Source organism: Cricetulus griseus, chromosome 6 (genome assembly GCF_003668045.3).
Source record: "Cricetulus griseus strain 17A/GY chromosome 6, alternate assembly CriGri-PICRH-1.0, whole genome shotgun sequence".
In the NCBI taxonomy this organism is placed as follows: domain Eukaryota; kingdom Metazoa; phylum Chordata; class Mammalia; order Rodentia; family Cricetidae; genus Cricetulus; species Cricetulus griseus.
Window position 1 is genome coordinate 124,157,120 of NC_048599.1, and position 15,314 is coordinate 124,172,433.

Genomic DNA, 15,314 nt, shown 5'->3' on the forward strand with positions numbered 1-15,314 from the left:
ATAGGGTACCAATAGGAGGATGAAGGAGACAACGCACAGTGAAACCTGGTGCTCTAGAGTCTCAGTCTACTAGCCCGTTTTTCCCAAACTACTACTGAGCTTCTACATCTTTCTCAAGTCACTGAAATCAATAGGATGATGACAGACAGGGAGGTAGGACACAACAAAGTTGAAAGATGCAGAGGGAAGCAGTATTTCATTCTATGTGGGAAGTTGATCTCAGGCTAACATAGTTAGCTTAGGTGCCAAATCTTATCTACATAAATCAAACTACAGGTCATTTTCAAGAGGTAAGTCCCATGTCAACCCCTAATTGTTATCTATTTCAGACAGTTCCAAATGTTTATGGCCTGAATGAATGCTGAGAAGCATCCTTACTACTTTAACACATGGTCTATTTCCTAGCAGTTTCTTAGACTTCTCAAATGTGAGAGGAAAGTAAATAACCAGATACTGATTTGTATGGCTAGACTATTAAAGATTTTTAGCACTTTCCCTGTAATTGTGGAAAACAGTTATTGATAGTAAGTATAATGCAGGATGTTTGGTGTCCCTGCTTGCAATCAAGAGAAGGGAAAGAGTACTACTTGATCTTTTCTTACTGTGAGCTCTGATGAAGCCAAATAACCAGGTGTAATCAAATAACACCTGAGCTGCCTATACTTCATAGACTTGGTCTCTGCTTACCATAAGACTGTGGACAGGTCGTTTCTCTTTGACTATTTAGGACATTGCAGATCCCACATCGACCAGTAGCAGCTAATGTCCATAGAAAAGAGCTTCCATACCCATTATTAGTCAAGAGAATGCATTCCCTTTATCATTATTTATTCTGTCTAATAAGTATTGGGCCCAGTTCTAAGTTCTAGGGCTACAGAGGAAACACAGCAGATCAAAGAGGTATTTGATATTGTGCTTCAATCTATACCTCACTTAGCCAAGCTCTGAACTTTTGGAAGAAAAAAAAATGGTTCAATAAAATTAATATTAGGGTTCAGCTCAAGAGCCAGTTGATTAAACATCACTCATTAACATCTTTGGCTCAGCACAGCTCAAGTGTCTTTTAGAGGCTTGATCACTGGGAACACTTTAAAATGCAAGAGCAAAAGATGCTGCAGATGGATTTCTTTCAGTGTACCTGGCAGATCTCAAAAATCCCAGGATGGTGCTAAACAGGCATTCCCCCAAGACAGGTGATTTTAGCAATGCTACTTTCCACAGGCCTCTCCAAACAGCCCTTTCCTCATCACTCCTGTGGCCAGCACTTCACTCTCATCTTTTACCTTTGCTTAGACAGTGTGATGGCTTCTAGGCTCCTCTCAGCCTCTGCTTTCTCAACGTTCCTATCTTTTAACATTACAGTCCTCTAAACAGATCTACTAATGCAGTTTTGCAGGTGGAAACCACCCTTTGGGTATGACTGCTTAGCAGCATAGCATTAAATTCTTTACCGTGACTACATGGAAATGGAGAACTTAAAGCAAGCCCCGGGAGAATCACCAAACAGGCCGCTGGGATTCTAGAGCAGTCATGCCATCTGTGATAAAGAAGTGTACCCCATTGGAGAGTCAGCTCCTGGCACGCCTCTGCTCCTGGGTCCTGTGAAAGAGAATGCTTGCTTGTAGGATACCAATACTACTTACAAAACTCAATAGCCAAACCCAGTGGGGCTCAGCCAGTGATAGCTACCGCTTGAAAACTGCTTGCTCAGGAGGCATGAGATCCTGCACACCACAGCATCTGCCCAAGGCCCACTTCATAGAAAAAAAGATGCAGGACCAAGTCTATGTGATTCATTCTGGATTCCAAAGTGCACTGCCCAGTGGTGGCTGGCATCATAGAATGCTGGACCAGCCATCTGCACATCTTGGCTCAAAAGCTTTCAGCACCTCAGACAGGATCAAGGACTGTCCTTCAGAAGGTGTGAGGCATCTAAATAATACAGTGCCCTGAGTAGGAAGAACCCATGGGCCCCAAACCAGAGCATGAGAGTCAGCATTGCTTCTCTTATGGATATTCCCATTGGCACATAAGGGATGTTCCATTTCCTATTCATTGAAACTCTGCACTGGGAAGCTGCAAGTCCCCAAGAGGTATGTATATTCTTGCTACTGGGCCTGATGAGGGTTCCAGGGAACAAGCTATAGATTGCCACAGTAGCAGGCTGAATTCTTTATGCCCAGGGACTAAAAGAATAAATAACATACTGCAGGAATAATTGACCCAAAGTAGCAAGAAGAGGCTCCATTTCACTCCAAGACGATGTGGGAATATGTAACAAACCCAATGCAACTTCTAACAGCCAGTGCAGCAATGGTAACTCAAGAGAGGCATGACCCTAAGACTCCAGAGCCCAGGCAAAGGATATGATAGGCCTGCCAGGAAGATCTATCAAAGTGAAGACTAAAGATGTGTGAGCTAAAGAATTGGCAGCATGAGACACAAAGTTAACTGTAGTAAAGGGAGGGATGGGTTGTCCCATTCAGCTGAGAGCAGTGGTCTTCTGACACAGATGTGGTGATGTTTCTTAAATGTGAATGTGGGACTTACAGGATGAACTTCAGCAGCTGGGATAAAGAACATCTTGGATTTCCATCCAAGGGGAACAAATGAACCCATGGCTATAGCCATAGTACTTAAAAAAAACATCACCACTTGGATACCAAAGCTATATATCCCATAGGCTGCTCTGATTCATTGCCTAAGCATGTCAGGTCCATCTGGAGTGAAATGGGTCTCCTCCAACAGACAGCACTGCCTCAAGGACTCTTTGTTTATTTATTTAACATTTTTCATTTATTTTATATGCCAACCAGTTTCCCCTTCCTCCTTTCCTCCCATTACCCCACCCTGCTCCTCATCTGTCTCCATTCCAAAAGATGCAGGCCTCCCATGGGCTTGAACAAAGCATGATGCATCAAGTTGAGGCAGGACCTAGCTCCCCTCCCCACCCCTCCTACCCCCGCCCCGTATCAAGTCTGGGAGAGGTAATATAGCATGGGGAACAGGATCCTAAAAGCCAGCTAAGAGCCTGGGACAGGGCTGGGACAGGGACAGGTCCTGATTTCACAGCTATGAGCCTTACAAACAGACCAAGCTATACAACTGTCACACACAAGCAGGAGTAAGGACTCTTACAGTTATCGTTTAATATCAGATCCTTCAACCCAACTCTGTTCCTGCCTGTTTCTCTGCCTCCTTCCCTCTTTCTCAAGGGCGAGGCTCATACTGCAGTCTGACAGCTTCCTCAGCTCTATCCCACCTCTTTCAGAGATGTTTATCCTAATCAGTCTGCCCATCTCAGCATGCTCCTCCGTGTCTACTACCATCTACAGGGGCATTGCCTCTATTTCCTATCCCCCCACTAACATCATGCCCACAGTCAAAACACTTGTGTGCCAGTTTTCTGCAACCATGCCTGGGGAAATGTCTATCATGCTGCTGTGGAGAAGCCTTCCCATCCTTCTCTCCTCAGACTGAGGCTTCTGAGCTAGTCAAGCAGTGGACTTTGGACTGGCACATTTTCCAATTTCTTTTTATGTATGGTCAGTCCAAGGAATTTGCTTGCTTGCTGAACATGGGATTCCTCCACATCCATATCAAGTTGTACGGTTCCATATGGACTACAGGTGTTCATCAACACAAGGCCTCTTTCCCTCTAGATAATGAAAAGTCAAGAGCAATGTTCACCCAGACAGTAACTGGGAAATACACCTCATGGCTGCCATGAAGAATAGTAAGGAGAGGTCTACTGTGGTTTTCAATAAACATCAGAAATTGAAGGGAGGGAGGGAAGGAGGGAGGGAGGGAGGGAAGAGAGAAAGAGAGAGAGAGAGAGAGAGAGAGAGAAGAGAGAGAGAGAGAGAGAGAGAGAGAGAGAGAGAACACAGGGATATTCCATTCCTGCATTTTAAATGCTATACATTCACTCAAAATTAAAAGGAAACTCAACCTGTGACATGCCAAGTATACTCATGGACTGTTCATCCCAATATGACAGCTGGCTCTAAAACACTTCAACAGTCCCAACCAGAAGCCCTTGGAAGGCACTATAAGCTACATGCTGGGCAACTGGAAGTCACAGAGTATTTAAGTTCATAGGGTGTTTCACACACCCATTCTGCTACACACTGCATTCAACTCACTAAGAAGGCAACTGAGTCACTGGCTTTCTCACTAACATAGCTGTGCAAAATAGTAAAAGTCTAGATTTGAATAAGAACTATTCCTTTACTTCCAGGAAAATAATAATGGACTAGGAAAGATAAATAAAAAAGGCACAATTCTATACTATTTGAGTAGATTTCATTAATATATTTTCTACTAAAAGCAAATATGTTGCTTTCTCTAATATTTCAAATAAGCAAAAATATAACACAAGCAAAATAAAAAATACTATTTCAAGAGACTTGTAAACCATCACTTGTCAGTTTCCAGGATTCAAAATTCTAGAATGTACGGACTAGGCTGCTCTCTTAGTCAGGAAAGCACCTAACTTGCTAGCACAAAGACATGAGTTTGTGCCCAGAACCCACATAAAGAGCCAGGCATAGTAGCATGCCTGTCATCACAGCACTGGGAAGGTGGACAAGCATGCATATCCCTGGGGCTTGGTGGACAGTCAGCTTAGCCTACTTGGTGAGATCTAGGCCAGAGAAGGACACACTTAAGAAAAAGTAGACAGCACCAGTTGAACAGTACCTGAGGTTGTCCACTGACCATCACATGCCCCTACACACAGACCCACACACACACACAGACACACAGACACAGACACAGACACACACAGACAGACACACACACACACACACACACACACACACACACACACACTATAGAAAGTAGATAAGAATTTAAGAAATGTGTATACTGAGCATTTAAAAATAATAATGGCAGGGAATGGAAAGATGGCTCTGCGCTTAAGAGCACTGGCTGCTCTTCCAGAGGGCTTGAGTTCAATTCCAAGCAATGACATGGTGTCTCACAACTATCTCTAATGGAATCGATCTGATGCCCGCTTCTGAATGCAGGCATACAAGCAGAGAGAGCACTCATATACATAAAATAAATAAGCAAATCTTTAAAAAATAGTGGCAATCATTTAACAAATATTACAATAAACTCATCAATATAATACCTTCAAAATCATAGCTTCTCCCACCACCCTTTCTTATCAGCACAACACTCTACCATACAAAGCAGAGAAAAGAGAATCTAAGGCACAATCTTGCTTCTTAATCAAGCACCTGTATGAGCAAATAAAAATCCAGCACCTATTTGGTCCCTTTTCTAGTTACTTCAGTGGAAACACACACACACACCACCATCACCACCTCCACCACCACTACCACCATCAATTTCTAGGGAATTTTTCACGGATTCTGAGCTTGCTGAAGACCCAGCTATCCATCATAAAGATGGGAGACTGGCCAGTGCGAGCCCCCACCCATAATTAATTCACATATGCAGTGACCTGCAGAGGTCATATAGTGTGTTCTCAGAGTGTGGTGTGTGGACTGAGATTAGAACGAGGGTGGACTTGGCAGAGGCCACCTTCACCAAGCAAATCGATTCTCAGGCAATGTCTGGGCTCTACAAAGTGGATATGTGTACTTCACATTCCTAATGACCCTGGCCAGCACTTTAAAACATCCAAATTGAAATTGCTTCATGTCAGTGAGTATTGGGAGAATTTTAACAACTGGATTAAAAGGCCAATCAATTGGTAAATCCCCAGGGGAAGTGCTAATGCCAGGGAATAGATTAACTGTTAACTGGTTTCAAGAGCAAATGGAAAGTGCAAATCTCAGAGAAACAAGGTGAGAAAGAGAATAAAGTAAGAGGCAGAGGAGCACCCCCCACCCATAATTAATTCACATGTGCAGGGCAGAGTAATGTAGGCTGAGAGAAATGGAGCTGAGAGAAATGGAGCTATAGAAACCAGTGAGCAGAGAAGAAGAAAAAAATACTCTTTTTTCCTATTGCTGTCCCTGCCCACATTTTCTGTTTTGTCTATAAAGATAACATGCAGGCTGGTTTATTCTGTTTATCCATTTCCTTGAATACAGTGAAATAATCAGAGACTAAAATGTGCCCAGTATTAGGGTGGAGAAAGACATCATAGAGCCTACGAGCATATTTCTTATCAGTCTATGGCGTTTGCATTTCCTCACCATGGACAAGTACTCAAAGATATGTGAAATGTTTTCTTCAGGATATGTTTAATTCCAGGCCAGCTTTTCCTACTATCTAGTCTATTTTCTTGGTCAAATACTTCTACTGCCAATCACTATGTGAGCCAGTCACTTTATTTCAAATTAGATCCCACCCCACACTGCCAATCCACTTACTAGCAAAATGGATTTGAGAAGGCCTATAATAAAAGATTCATAGTAAGGCTGTTAAATAAAACAAGCAAATAAAATGCATGGAAAGGAAGGAGAAATAAAAGGCCCAGGCCTGGCACTGACTGTGATTGAGCAAGGAGCACAGTTCCAAGTTTCTGGCCGAAATGGGAGAAGTGGAAATATGATGGGTCTATCATTCTTGTTGTCTGCAAAAAGATTTTATGCCAGTTTATCGAAGGAGACATTTTTACCAGGTGCTGAATTCTAAGAGACATTCTGTCAGACACTCTGGGAACATCTTGATTTTATGGCTGTAAGCCTAGCCATTAGTTCTCAAATTTGACCCTGAAGGAAAAAGCTTTATAACAAAAGTTGGCTATTCCCATTCTCAAAAATTCTGACCCAGAGGTCTGGGGTTGGGGGACAGAAGCTATGCATTTCCGACAGGCTCGCTGATGCTGCTACAGTGAGACCATATGACACTCTAGAAACCAAGACTACCCATCCCACTGCATTACTGGTAATGGTTCTGTACTGGTTTGTTTGTTGGTCAACTTGGCACAAACTAGGGTCCTCTTGTGAAGAAGGAACCTCAATTGAAACAATGAATCTGTCAGACTGGCCTGTAGGCAAACCTGTGGGGCATTTGATTGATTAGTGACTGATTTTGAGTGCTCAGGACAGGCACTGTGAGTGTCACCCCTGAGGAGGTGGTCCTGGATTGTGTAAGAAAGCAGGCCAAGCAAGCTATGAGGAGCAACCCAGTAAGTGGCATTCCTCCATGATTTCTGCTTCAGTTTTTGCCTGGAGTTCTTGCCCTGCTCTGACTCCTTCCACGCCCCCTCATGGTCTCAGAGGTTTAAGATGAAAAAACAAAAAACAAAAAAAAAACAAAAACAAAACCCTTTTCTTCCCCAAGTTGCTTTTGGTCATGGTATTTTGTCATAGCAATAAGAATGTTAAGATGGGTTCCATAAAGTGGTTCTGCTAAAGACCTGAATACTGGCATTTCAGGAAAACACTGAACAATAACCCGGTAAATGCATTTCTAATGCTAGGGAGTCAAGCATGCTCTCTTTATGATCTAATCAGAAACTAAAGAAAGAAATTGAAGATGGCCATGTATGTATATGATCCTTCTTAATACACATGTTACACCCCTCTGAGCCAACAGTGATTAGATACATGCTCATAATACAACTTGTAAAATACTGATTCATTAACAATAGCCTCATTTTACCCACAAAGTGCTTTCCTGCCAGCATCCAAAATATATTATAACTCATTTCCAAAATCAAGAATCAATGATCATGGGCCAGCTCAGTGGGTAAAATTGCCTGCCACCAAGACTGACTTTCTGAATTTAATTCCCCTGGAGTCCACATGGTACAGGGTAAGGACCAGCTAGGAAAGTTATCCCCCCCTCTCTCTCTCTCTCTCTCTCTCTCTCTCACACACACACACACACACACACACACACACACACACACACACACACCAGGTGCCTTTGGAGAATCTGCAATCGTTTTTGTGTCTTTTCTGTTGGCATGGGGAAGAAAGAACAACTTCTCCAAGGACAGAAACAGATCCTGTTTCTGAAGAAGACAGAGTTACTTTCACGGCAAACTGAATCATTTGTAGTCTAGTCTCTCTGGGTGAGGCACACCTGAGCCACAGTACTCAAGTCCACACCTGAGACCACTTCTCCCTACGTTCTACTTAGTGCACAGCTGTCAAAGGCACTTGGTGCCACAGGAAACAAGAAGTGTATTTAACAGTTGCACCCAAATACAAACCACAGACAAAAGACTAACTTCTTTCTAATGTCTTTGAGTTCCAATAAATAATGAGTTTTCAAAGACAAAGTTCAACACAATTTAGCTAAGCCTCTATTGTATGCTAAGTGCTGGATCAGACACTACGATTAAGCACAGGGACCCTAAGAGCTGAGTTCACTGAGAACTTCAGTAAAGCAAAGATTTCCACATGATACAGGTAAAGTGGTCACTGAATTTGTGCCTACAGAATACCATCTGGGCCCAAGGAATGAATTTGTGCCTACAGAATACCATCTGGGTCCAAGGAATGAACACACTTAACTTCTGGGGCTCACAGAAGAGATGAACTCATCAATGCCCTTCAGAAAAGCCAAAGTTGGTGGGAACAAAGACAGGGAACAAAGATGGAAACCCTGAACCAGGGACTGAAGGTTGCATATGCAAAAGTTAGTCACCATTCACTGTACACTGAAAGTTTTTGCCCAAAGGGGCAAGTGATGGCCCCAAATCCACTTTCCAGAATTCCTTTCAGGAGTGACTATGGCAGTTCCTATTCAACATTAGTAGAAGCCATTCTCAGGCTCCCGAGGACATCTCTTATTCAACTCTTGCTTTCCTGATGAAGGGTCATCCTTCACCCTTTCATGTGCTTGAAACTCAAGACAATAAACCCAGAAGTGTGGCTGTTTTATGAGGAACATGAAGTACTACTAGAGCTGCCACACTTGCCCAGGATGGCCCAAATCCAGAGTTTGGACTGTGGAGAAAAGTAAATTCTAAGTTACTGCCTTGACAAGAGAAGGTATGCAAACAGAAAACTATCTTATACACATAGACAGTGCGATCTTATTTCTCTTATTTTCATGTGCTGAAGAAAGTCCTAAATTTTAGAGCAAACACCAAATATCAAAACCAAATTATCTAAATCCTTTACTCTTATCAAAATGTGAAATTGAGGCTGTGCTGACAGTTTTTGTGAAATTCTGTCATAATCAGGGAGCAAACAGGCTGGCCAACTATGTGACCAGAGTTTAAATATGATAGTTAATCAAAAGCCAATAAGCTTGGACATGGTGGCATCAACCTGTAATGCCAGAACTTGGTGGCTGAGATGTGAAGAACATTGGTTCAAGGCCAGCCCAAGTTATACAATGTCGCAAAACACCAGGGAGTAGCTGAAATGAAGCACTGTGACAATAGCTAGCACCATTTAATTTATAGTTTCCTCCAAAAACCATTTCATAGGAATGCATAATCCCAATGTATAAAGGTTTGTTTTAACATTTGTTCTTCATCCTGCAAAAACAAAAACTGAGCTATGAACACATCAGTGTGTGTATGTATGCATGATCATGCACACACATACACATATAGTATCCTTCCATTTGTCATCTTCGTACATGCCATCTCCAATTCCAAGCTCGGATGTTGTCCTCTTTCCTTCTGTTACAAAACAGTCATCTGCCATCTTAGCCCAATCAGTCAGCAAGAAATGATGGCAGACTTCCAAATTCTATTTGTTTCCTTATCCCAGAAGGAATATTAGGAACCAGGTAATCCATGTGAAGGTAATAAGGAATATGAAAGTTTCAGAGGGCCCACTGTGACTGCGGTCCACACAGCAATGTGTCACTAAGTTTTCCTTCAGGCACCAGGCCATTATGTTGGCATTGCCCTACCTTTGCTACCACCCTCAGAGTTCAGGGACAACTTCTGGAGCACTGGAATGGTAACAAGCCCAGGATAGCAGTAAGGGCTGGAGAGAATAAAGGCTTGCTGTCCTCAGTCATGGTTCTGACAGCAGCATAGGAGAGTGGCAGGTGGCAGGAGGCCAACACTGCCTTGACTAGTCTATGTGGCTATGAGACAGAGTGAAACAGCACACAGGCAATCAACCTCTGACAGCCCCGTCACACCCTAGTGGGTAATCTCTGGGATGAAGCCAGGAAAGAAGACTGAAGTTCATGACAGTAGAGCAAACCGTCCCAGACCAAAGAAGTGTCATCTCACAGTCACACAGACAACAGAAAATGGCAATTAAAGGAGACCATGACTGAAGAAAACAGAGGAGAGTGTCTTCACTTTGCAAAAACTCTGCACTCCACTGTTAATTTCTTCTTTAGTAATTGATTCTCAAGGATTTTCGGAAGAAAATCAACAGGCACAGAAGGAAACTGCACTTTTTGTTTTCAAATATCTACTTTATTTTCTTGTCTCATATATTCTATGACCTCCAACAGCCCCTTAATAAGTGGCTTAACCAGCTTTCCTCTGATTTTAGTGAAACATCTTGAGTGATTTCTAATGAAATCACTGTCAGGTGTGGTGGCTCATGTCTGTAATCCCAGCACTCAGGAAAGACAGGTAGAAAAATCACTACAGTTTCGAGGCCAGCTTGGTCTGTGCAGTGAGAACCAGGACAGCCATGGCCATCACACTCTCAAAACAAGTTACCTACAAAGGAAAACAATCCACTCTGCTTGCTCAGGACACAGAAAAGGACTCACACCTGGACTTCTCTACCCTGACCCTGGCCTCCTGACAGCTGTACAAGGTGACACCTGACTTGCAGAACAAGAGAAAAACACTGAAGGAGCTATAAGAACTCCACAGGCATGGCTGGATTAGTAGTTGCCATTTCATGCCAGACTATTGTATGTATGTCACTCACTGTGGCAGTTCATCTCCAGAGGTGGCTACCATTCAGGAGTTCCCTCCCTCTCCATGCATGCCAGCCTCACTTCCAAATCAAACTATTGAAGGAGACAGAAAGGAAAGCAGTAAGAATTGTTACTGCAAATCTAGTATAAATTAAGAGGATACTATAGCATGACTAAGAACATGTCAGTTAAAAGTTAGAGATTCCCGAAGTAAGAAATAAACCCAAAAATGTGCTGTCATAATAGTCAAGAATGGAAGGAAAAGAGGATGTTGGAAAGCACATGTGTGTGTGTTGTGTGTGTGTGTGGGGGGTGACCACAAGGGATTGGAGATGGGGGACAGGGACGTTCCTAAGCTCTCCGTATGAATTACCACAGATAGAAATTAATATAGCTGACTTTAAAAGTGGGAAATTGAATAGGCCAATTACTATAAGAGAGGTTGGGAATGTAGTTGAATTTCTATCATTAAAAAGGAGAGCAGAAACGCATAATGTCATAGAGAGTTGCATGTATCTCATACAGAATAGAAAGCATTAAAATTAATGGCTCAAGATGATAGAATCGCAGAGAAATCCCTTCCAGCCCACCACCTTAGGGGAGCCATTGAAACTTAAAATGAAAACTGTGGAAGTTAGCATAGGAAAGAAAGTGGATGCGCGACCACATGTGAGCACTTAGAAATGCTCTAAGAAGAACCCAAATGAATATTACCAACAATGGGTGTGAGGGGGTTAGGGAGGGAATCGCTATAGTGGGCAGTTTCCACAAGGCCACTCATATCATCAAGACAGCCACACACGTGGAGTGAAAGCAGTGGGTTATACCAACGGGGCCTAAAAGACATTTGGTGAAACTGGCAATCCATTTTAAATGAAACTTAATGCAAGATAAGAAGAAAACTGAAGCCTTTAAACATGAAAATACCTAGCCGTAAAAAATCAATTGTAATCCTCACCCCCAAACAATCGAACAGAAGCCACAAGATGGAAATTGGTGCCATTCTTACAATTCATCGGTGAATGAATGGTGTGTAGCTTTGGTCTCTCACTTGAAACATTCACTCCAGTAAAAATGAGGGAATACTCATAGGTCTCACAAAACTCCAAAGGTTACAATATCCACACGTCCCTCCCCAAGGTTCTAGAGGAAGCAACTCCTGCTCGGGAGAAGAGGCTCTCCGGTGGAACTGGCTGCAAGGCAGACAGGGAGTTCCAGAGATGCAGGCATCGGTAGCCCTCAGGCTGGGATGGCTTGTCAGTGATGCATCTGCTTGTGAGTTACCCATGCCCTGTGAGGAAGGTCAATAATCTCACCGGCTCACTAAGCTCTAGCTGCACAGAGTTGCTTCTTGGGTCTATCTATTGTCATAGATGTTTGATCACTAAAGATAGTGCCAACAAAATTCAAACGCATATCCAGTGAACACTGACAACAACATACAACATGATCTAATTGATGAAAAAATGTACATACTACACACCAGTCTGTGTATAAAGGGGAAAGGATCCAAATGTCACTGGTCATGGTAGAAGTGTGGCGTTTCAAATGACTTTTAGCTTATATATAGGAAAAGCTATGTTAGATATAAAATCTTATATATTAGGAATGGATGCTAAATTGGTGTGTGGGGAGCATCCTTCACATTGTTCTTCATGAAGTTTAAAGCAGGGAAGAGAAGCCCCTAACACAGTACCTGACACAGACTGATGGCCATTATTTCTGTTTCTTCTACAAAGTTAAAGCTTTCCTGTTGACAACACTGTCCTGACACTGTACAACTGAGCTGCAAAGGAAGGGAAGCTCACACAAGCATGAAGGCCTCTGAAATCCCCTTCATCCAGAGGAATAAAGAGTGCAGGCTGACTTCCTCCAGAGCGTGGACTGAGAGGATGATGTCACTGCAGTCATACTAACTGCAGCAGAAACCTCCACTTCTGACTCTGCACACAAAAGATCTGAAGTATGCTCGCCAGCCTGCTAGAAGGTGACAGTGTCAGTTCATGATTGCATTTGGTTATTTGTGGCCATCAAACCTCCCAAGTCACCAACAAGCTTCGTTGTGGCATTGTCCTCCCTCCTCTGTTTGCTCTGAGCCCTTCCCATTACAGCCAATGCATATCAAAAGCCTACCATGGGACTTGGAGAGATGGCTCAGTGATCAAGAGCACTTATTGCTCTTAGAGGAGATCTGTGTTCAATTCCCAGCACCCACATGACAGCTCACAGTCATCTATACATCCAGTTACAGGGCATCTAACACCCTTGACCTCAGTAGACATCAGGCATGCACAGGGTCTACTTACAGGTGTGTAGGCAAAACACTCATACACATGAAATAATAAACTATTTGTAAAAGTCCACCACAAGAGAGAGCAAGTCACTAGGACACTGACACAGCCACACCTGTTCAAACCGCAGGAGCTGAATGGATGCCAAAATTTAGAAAACTCTGTTCAAATGCCTTTTAAAACCAATCCTTGTTGGCTGGAGAAAGCTAGTCTCATCTTCTCTCACAATACAGCTGCTCTTGTTCTTCAGACCTCTGATGCTCAAGTGCTACCAAGTCCAATAAGGCAGTCCCTGAGGACAGCCATGCCTCCACAGCCTGGTCCCTTAATGCAGCAGGAAACCACAAGAAACCTTTGCCCTCTTTATGAGGCTGCTCTACTGCCCTCTCCACTCTCTATGCACACGAACTCCCTTAGCCTTAATTCTTGATGAACTGGCTATTTAGTATTTTCTAATACCCTGAAAGAGCAACTGTGAGGCTTTTTATTTTTTTCAAAATGTATGCTCCTGTAATTGTGTGTTAAAAATGACACCGTTACCTCAACACAACTAAGAGCTTTGAATTAACAGGTTCACTGCTAGTTTTGACCAGACTGACTTCACCCATCATCCTGCTGCAAAGGCTAGAAAACACAGAATGCATTCTAAATGGCATTTTTTCCAGCCCAATCAGCCCTCAAAAGCCCTTCTGATGGCAGCTATTTATGTGTGAAACAGAAAAACTCTGGATGCATAAATGTATTCAGATGACTGATTATAATTACCATGAAAAAGGGCTCGTAGCTATCACTGAATCATTTCAACTTTGGGAGTGAGGAAGGGCTTCCATGAGGCTCTTCTCCACTGCCAAGTGGCTACAGTGAAAGAATGCAAGACCATACATGCATTTTCCATCCCCAACCTGGGCCAAGGTGCAAGGAATTCTTGTTTGTAATATGGACCTGCAGAAAACAATACCCTGGTAATTGACACAGAAGTATCCTATAGTGTCCAACTGGAACCTGAAGAACTTCAAAAGAATATTTATTCAGCATCTTTGTATAGCTCTCAATAAATAAATAGCATCAAATAACACGGCACTTTGGTACTGCAGCATCCTGCTTATGGGAATGACAATAATCCTGACAGTGTGATCACAGCTTCTCAGTCCCTCAAGGGAACTCTAGAGTACTCTGAATTTCATGGAAATGGAGGGAAAAGCTGTGTCAAGTGTTCAAAAAATTCTGCCCTCTTTACTCCAAATCCAAAGAGCCACTAAGCATTGCTTTCTACAAACATATTAATGGTGCTTTCCACACCTCTCTTTGTATGTCCACATGCTACCCAATATTCTGTTCATCTCCCATAGAGCGCGCTACAGGTTAAACTGTGCTGTCCCTCTGCAGTTCACAGGGTGAAGTCCCAGGTCCAGGGAGACAGCATTTAGAGATGGGACTCTGAGAGGTCACCGACACAGGTGTGTTCAAGAGGACAAGACACTCCAGATGGGCAGATACCAGAGTAAGAGAGTCTCCCTCCTGTCACATGAGTACAGTCTATAAGCCAGGGGCAAGACTTCATAGAGACCAGAATGGGTTGGCACATTGTTTCAGCCTCCAAAACTATAACACAATAAGCACCCTGTGTTCAGAGCAGCCAGTCTGTGGCATTTGTCATGGCAGCCTGAGCTTACTAAGACATCTGCCTTCCATGGATCCCCATGCTCTATTTCCTGGCACTAGGTGATGCAACCATCCATCCCACTGAGGGTTTTTCACTGGGATACTAAACCACATTTCCTTCTCGTTGATACATGTCTTTCAGAAAGCTCCATTCTTCCAGCAACATCTCTCTTTGTAAGCAGAAGGGAGGTCACAGTGAGTGGGAACCCAGGGTCTTGTCTAGCTCATCACACCTCTTTGAATGGCCTATGAGTCACTGCTATGAAACCAGGTTTAATATATCCCCTTATGAGGTCAAATAATGCACATGGAAAATGCTTTACAAGCTGAGAAGAGCCAGTATATGTAAAGGATAGTTAAACTATCCTTTTGAAATCTCACCTCAGTGCAAAAAGTACACAGTTCCAGGAACACCACAACAACAGCAGCAATAATAATAACAACAATGAAAATGATGATAACAACCTACACTTATGGCAGCACCCATAGTAATCTACGTCATCCTTCATGAGTTACTTCATTGCCTATCCATTTTTTGGAAAGTGAGGGGAACCTTGCTTCCTCAGGAAGACACAC

The 15,314-nt window shown here is 43.0% G+C and overlaps 1 protein-coding gene across 1 annotated transcript in view; it reads right to left on the minus strand.

Annotated features, from left to right (window-relative positions):
- Lypd6 (LY6/PLAUR domain containing 6) overlaps positions 1-15,314 on the minus strand; it is a 127,945-nt gene that overhangs the window by 53,714 nt on the left and 58,917 nt on the right. The gene's annotated exons all lie outside the window — the stretch shown is intronic.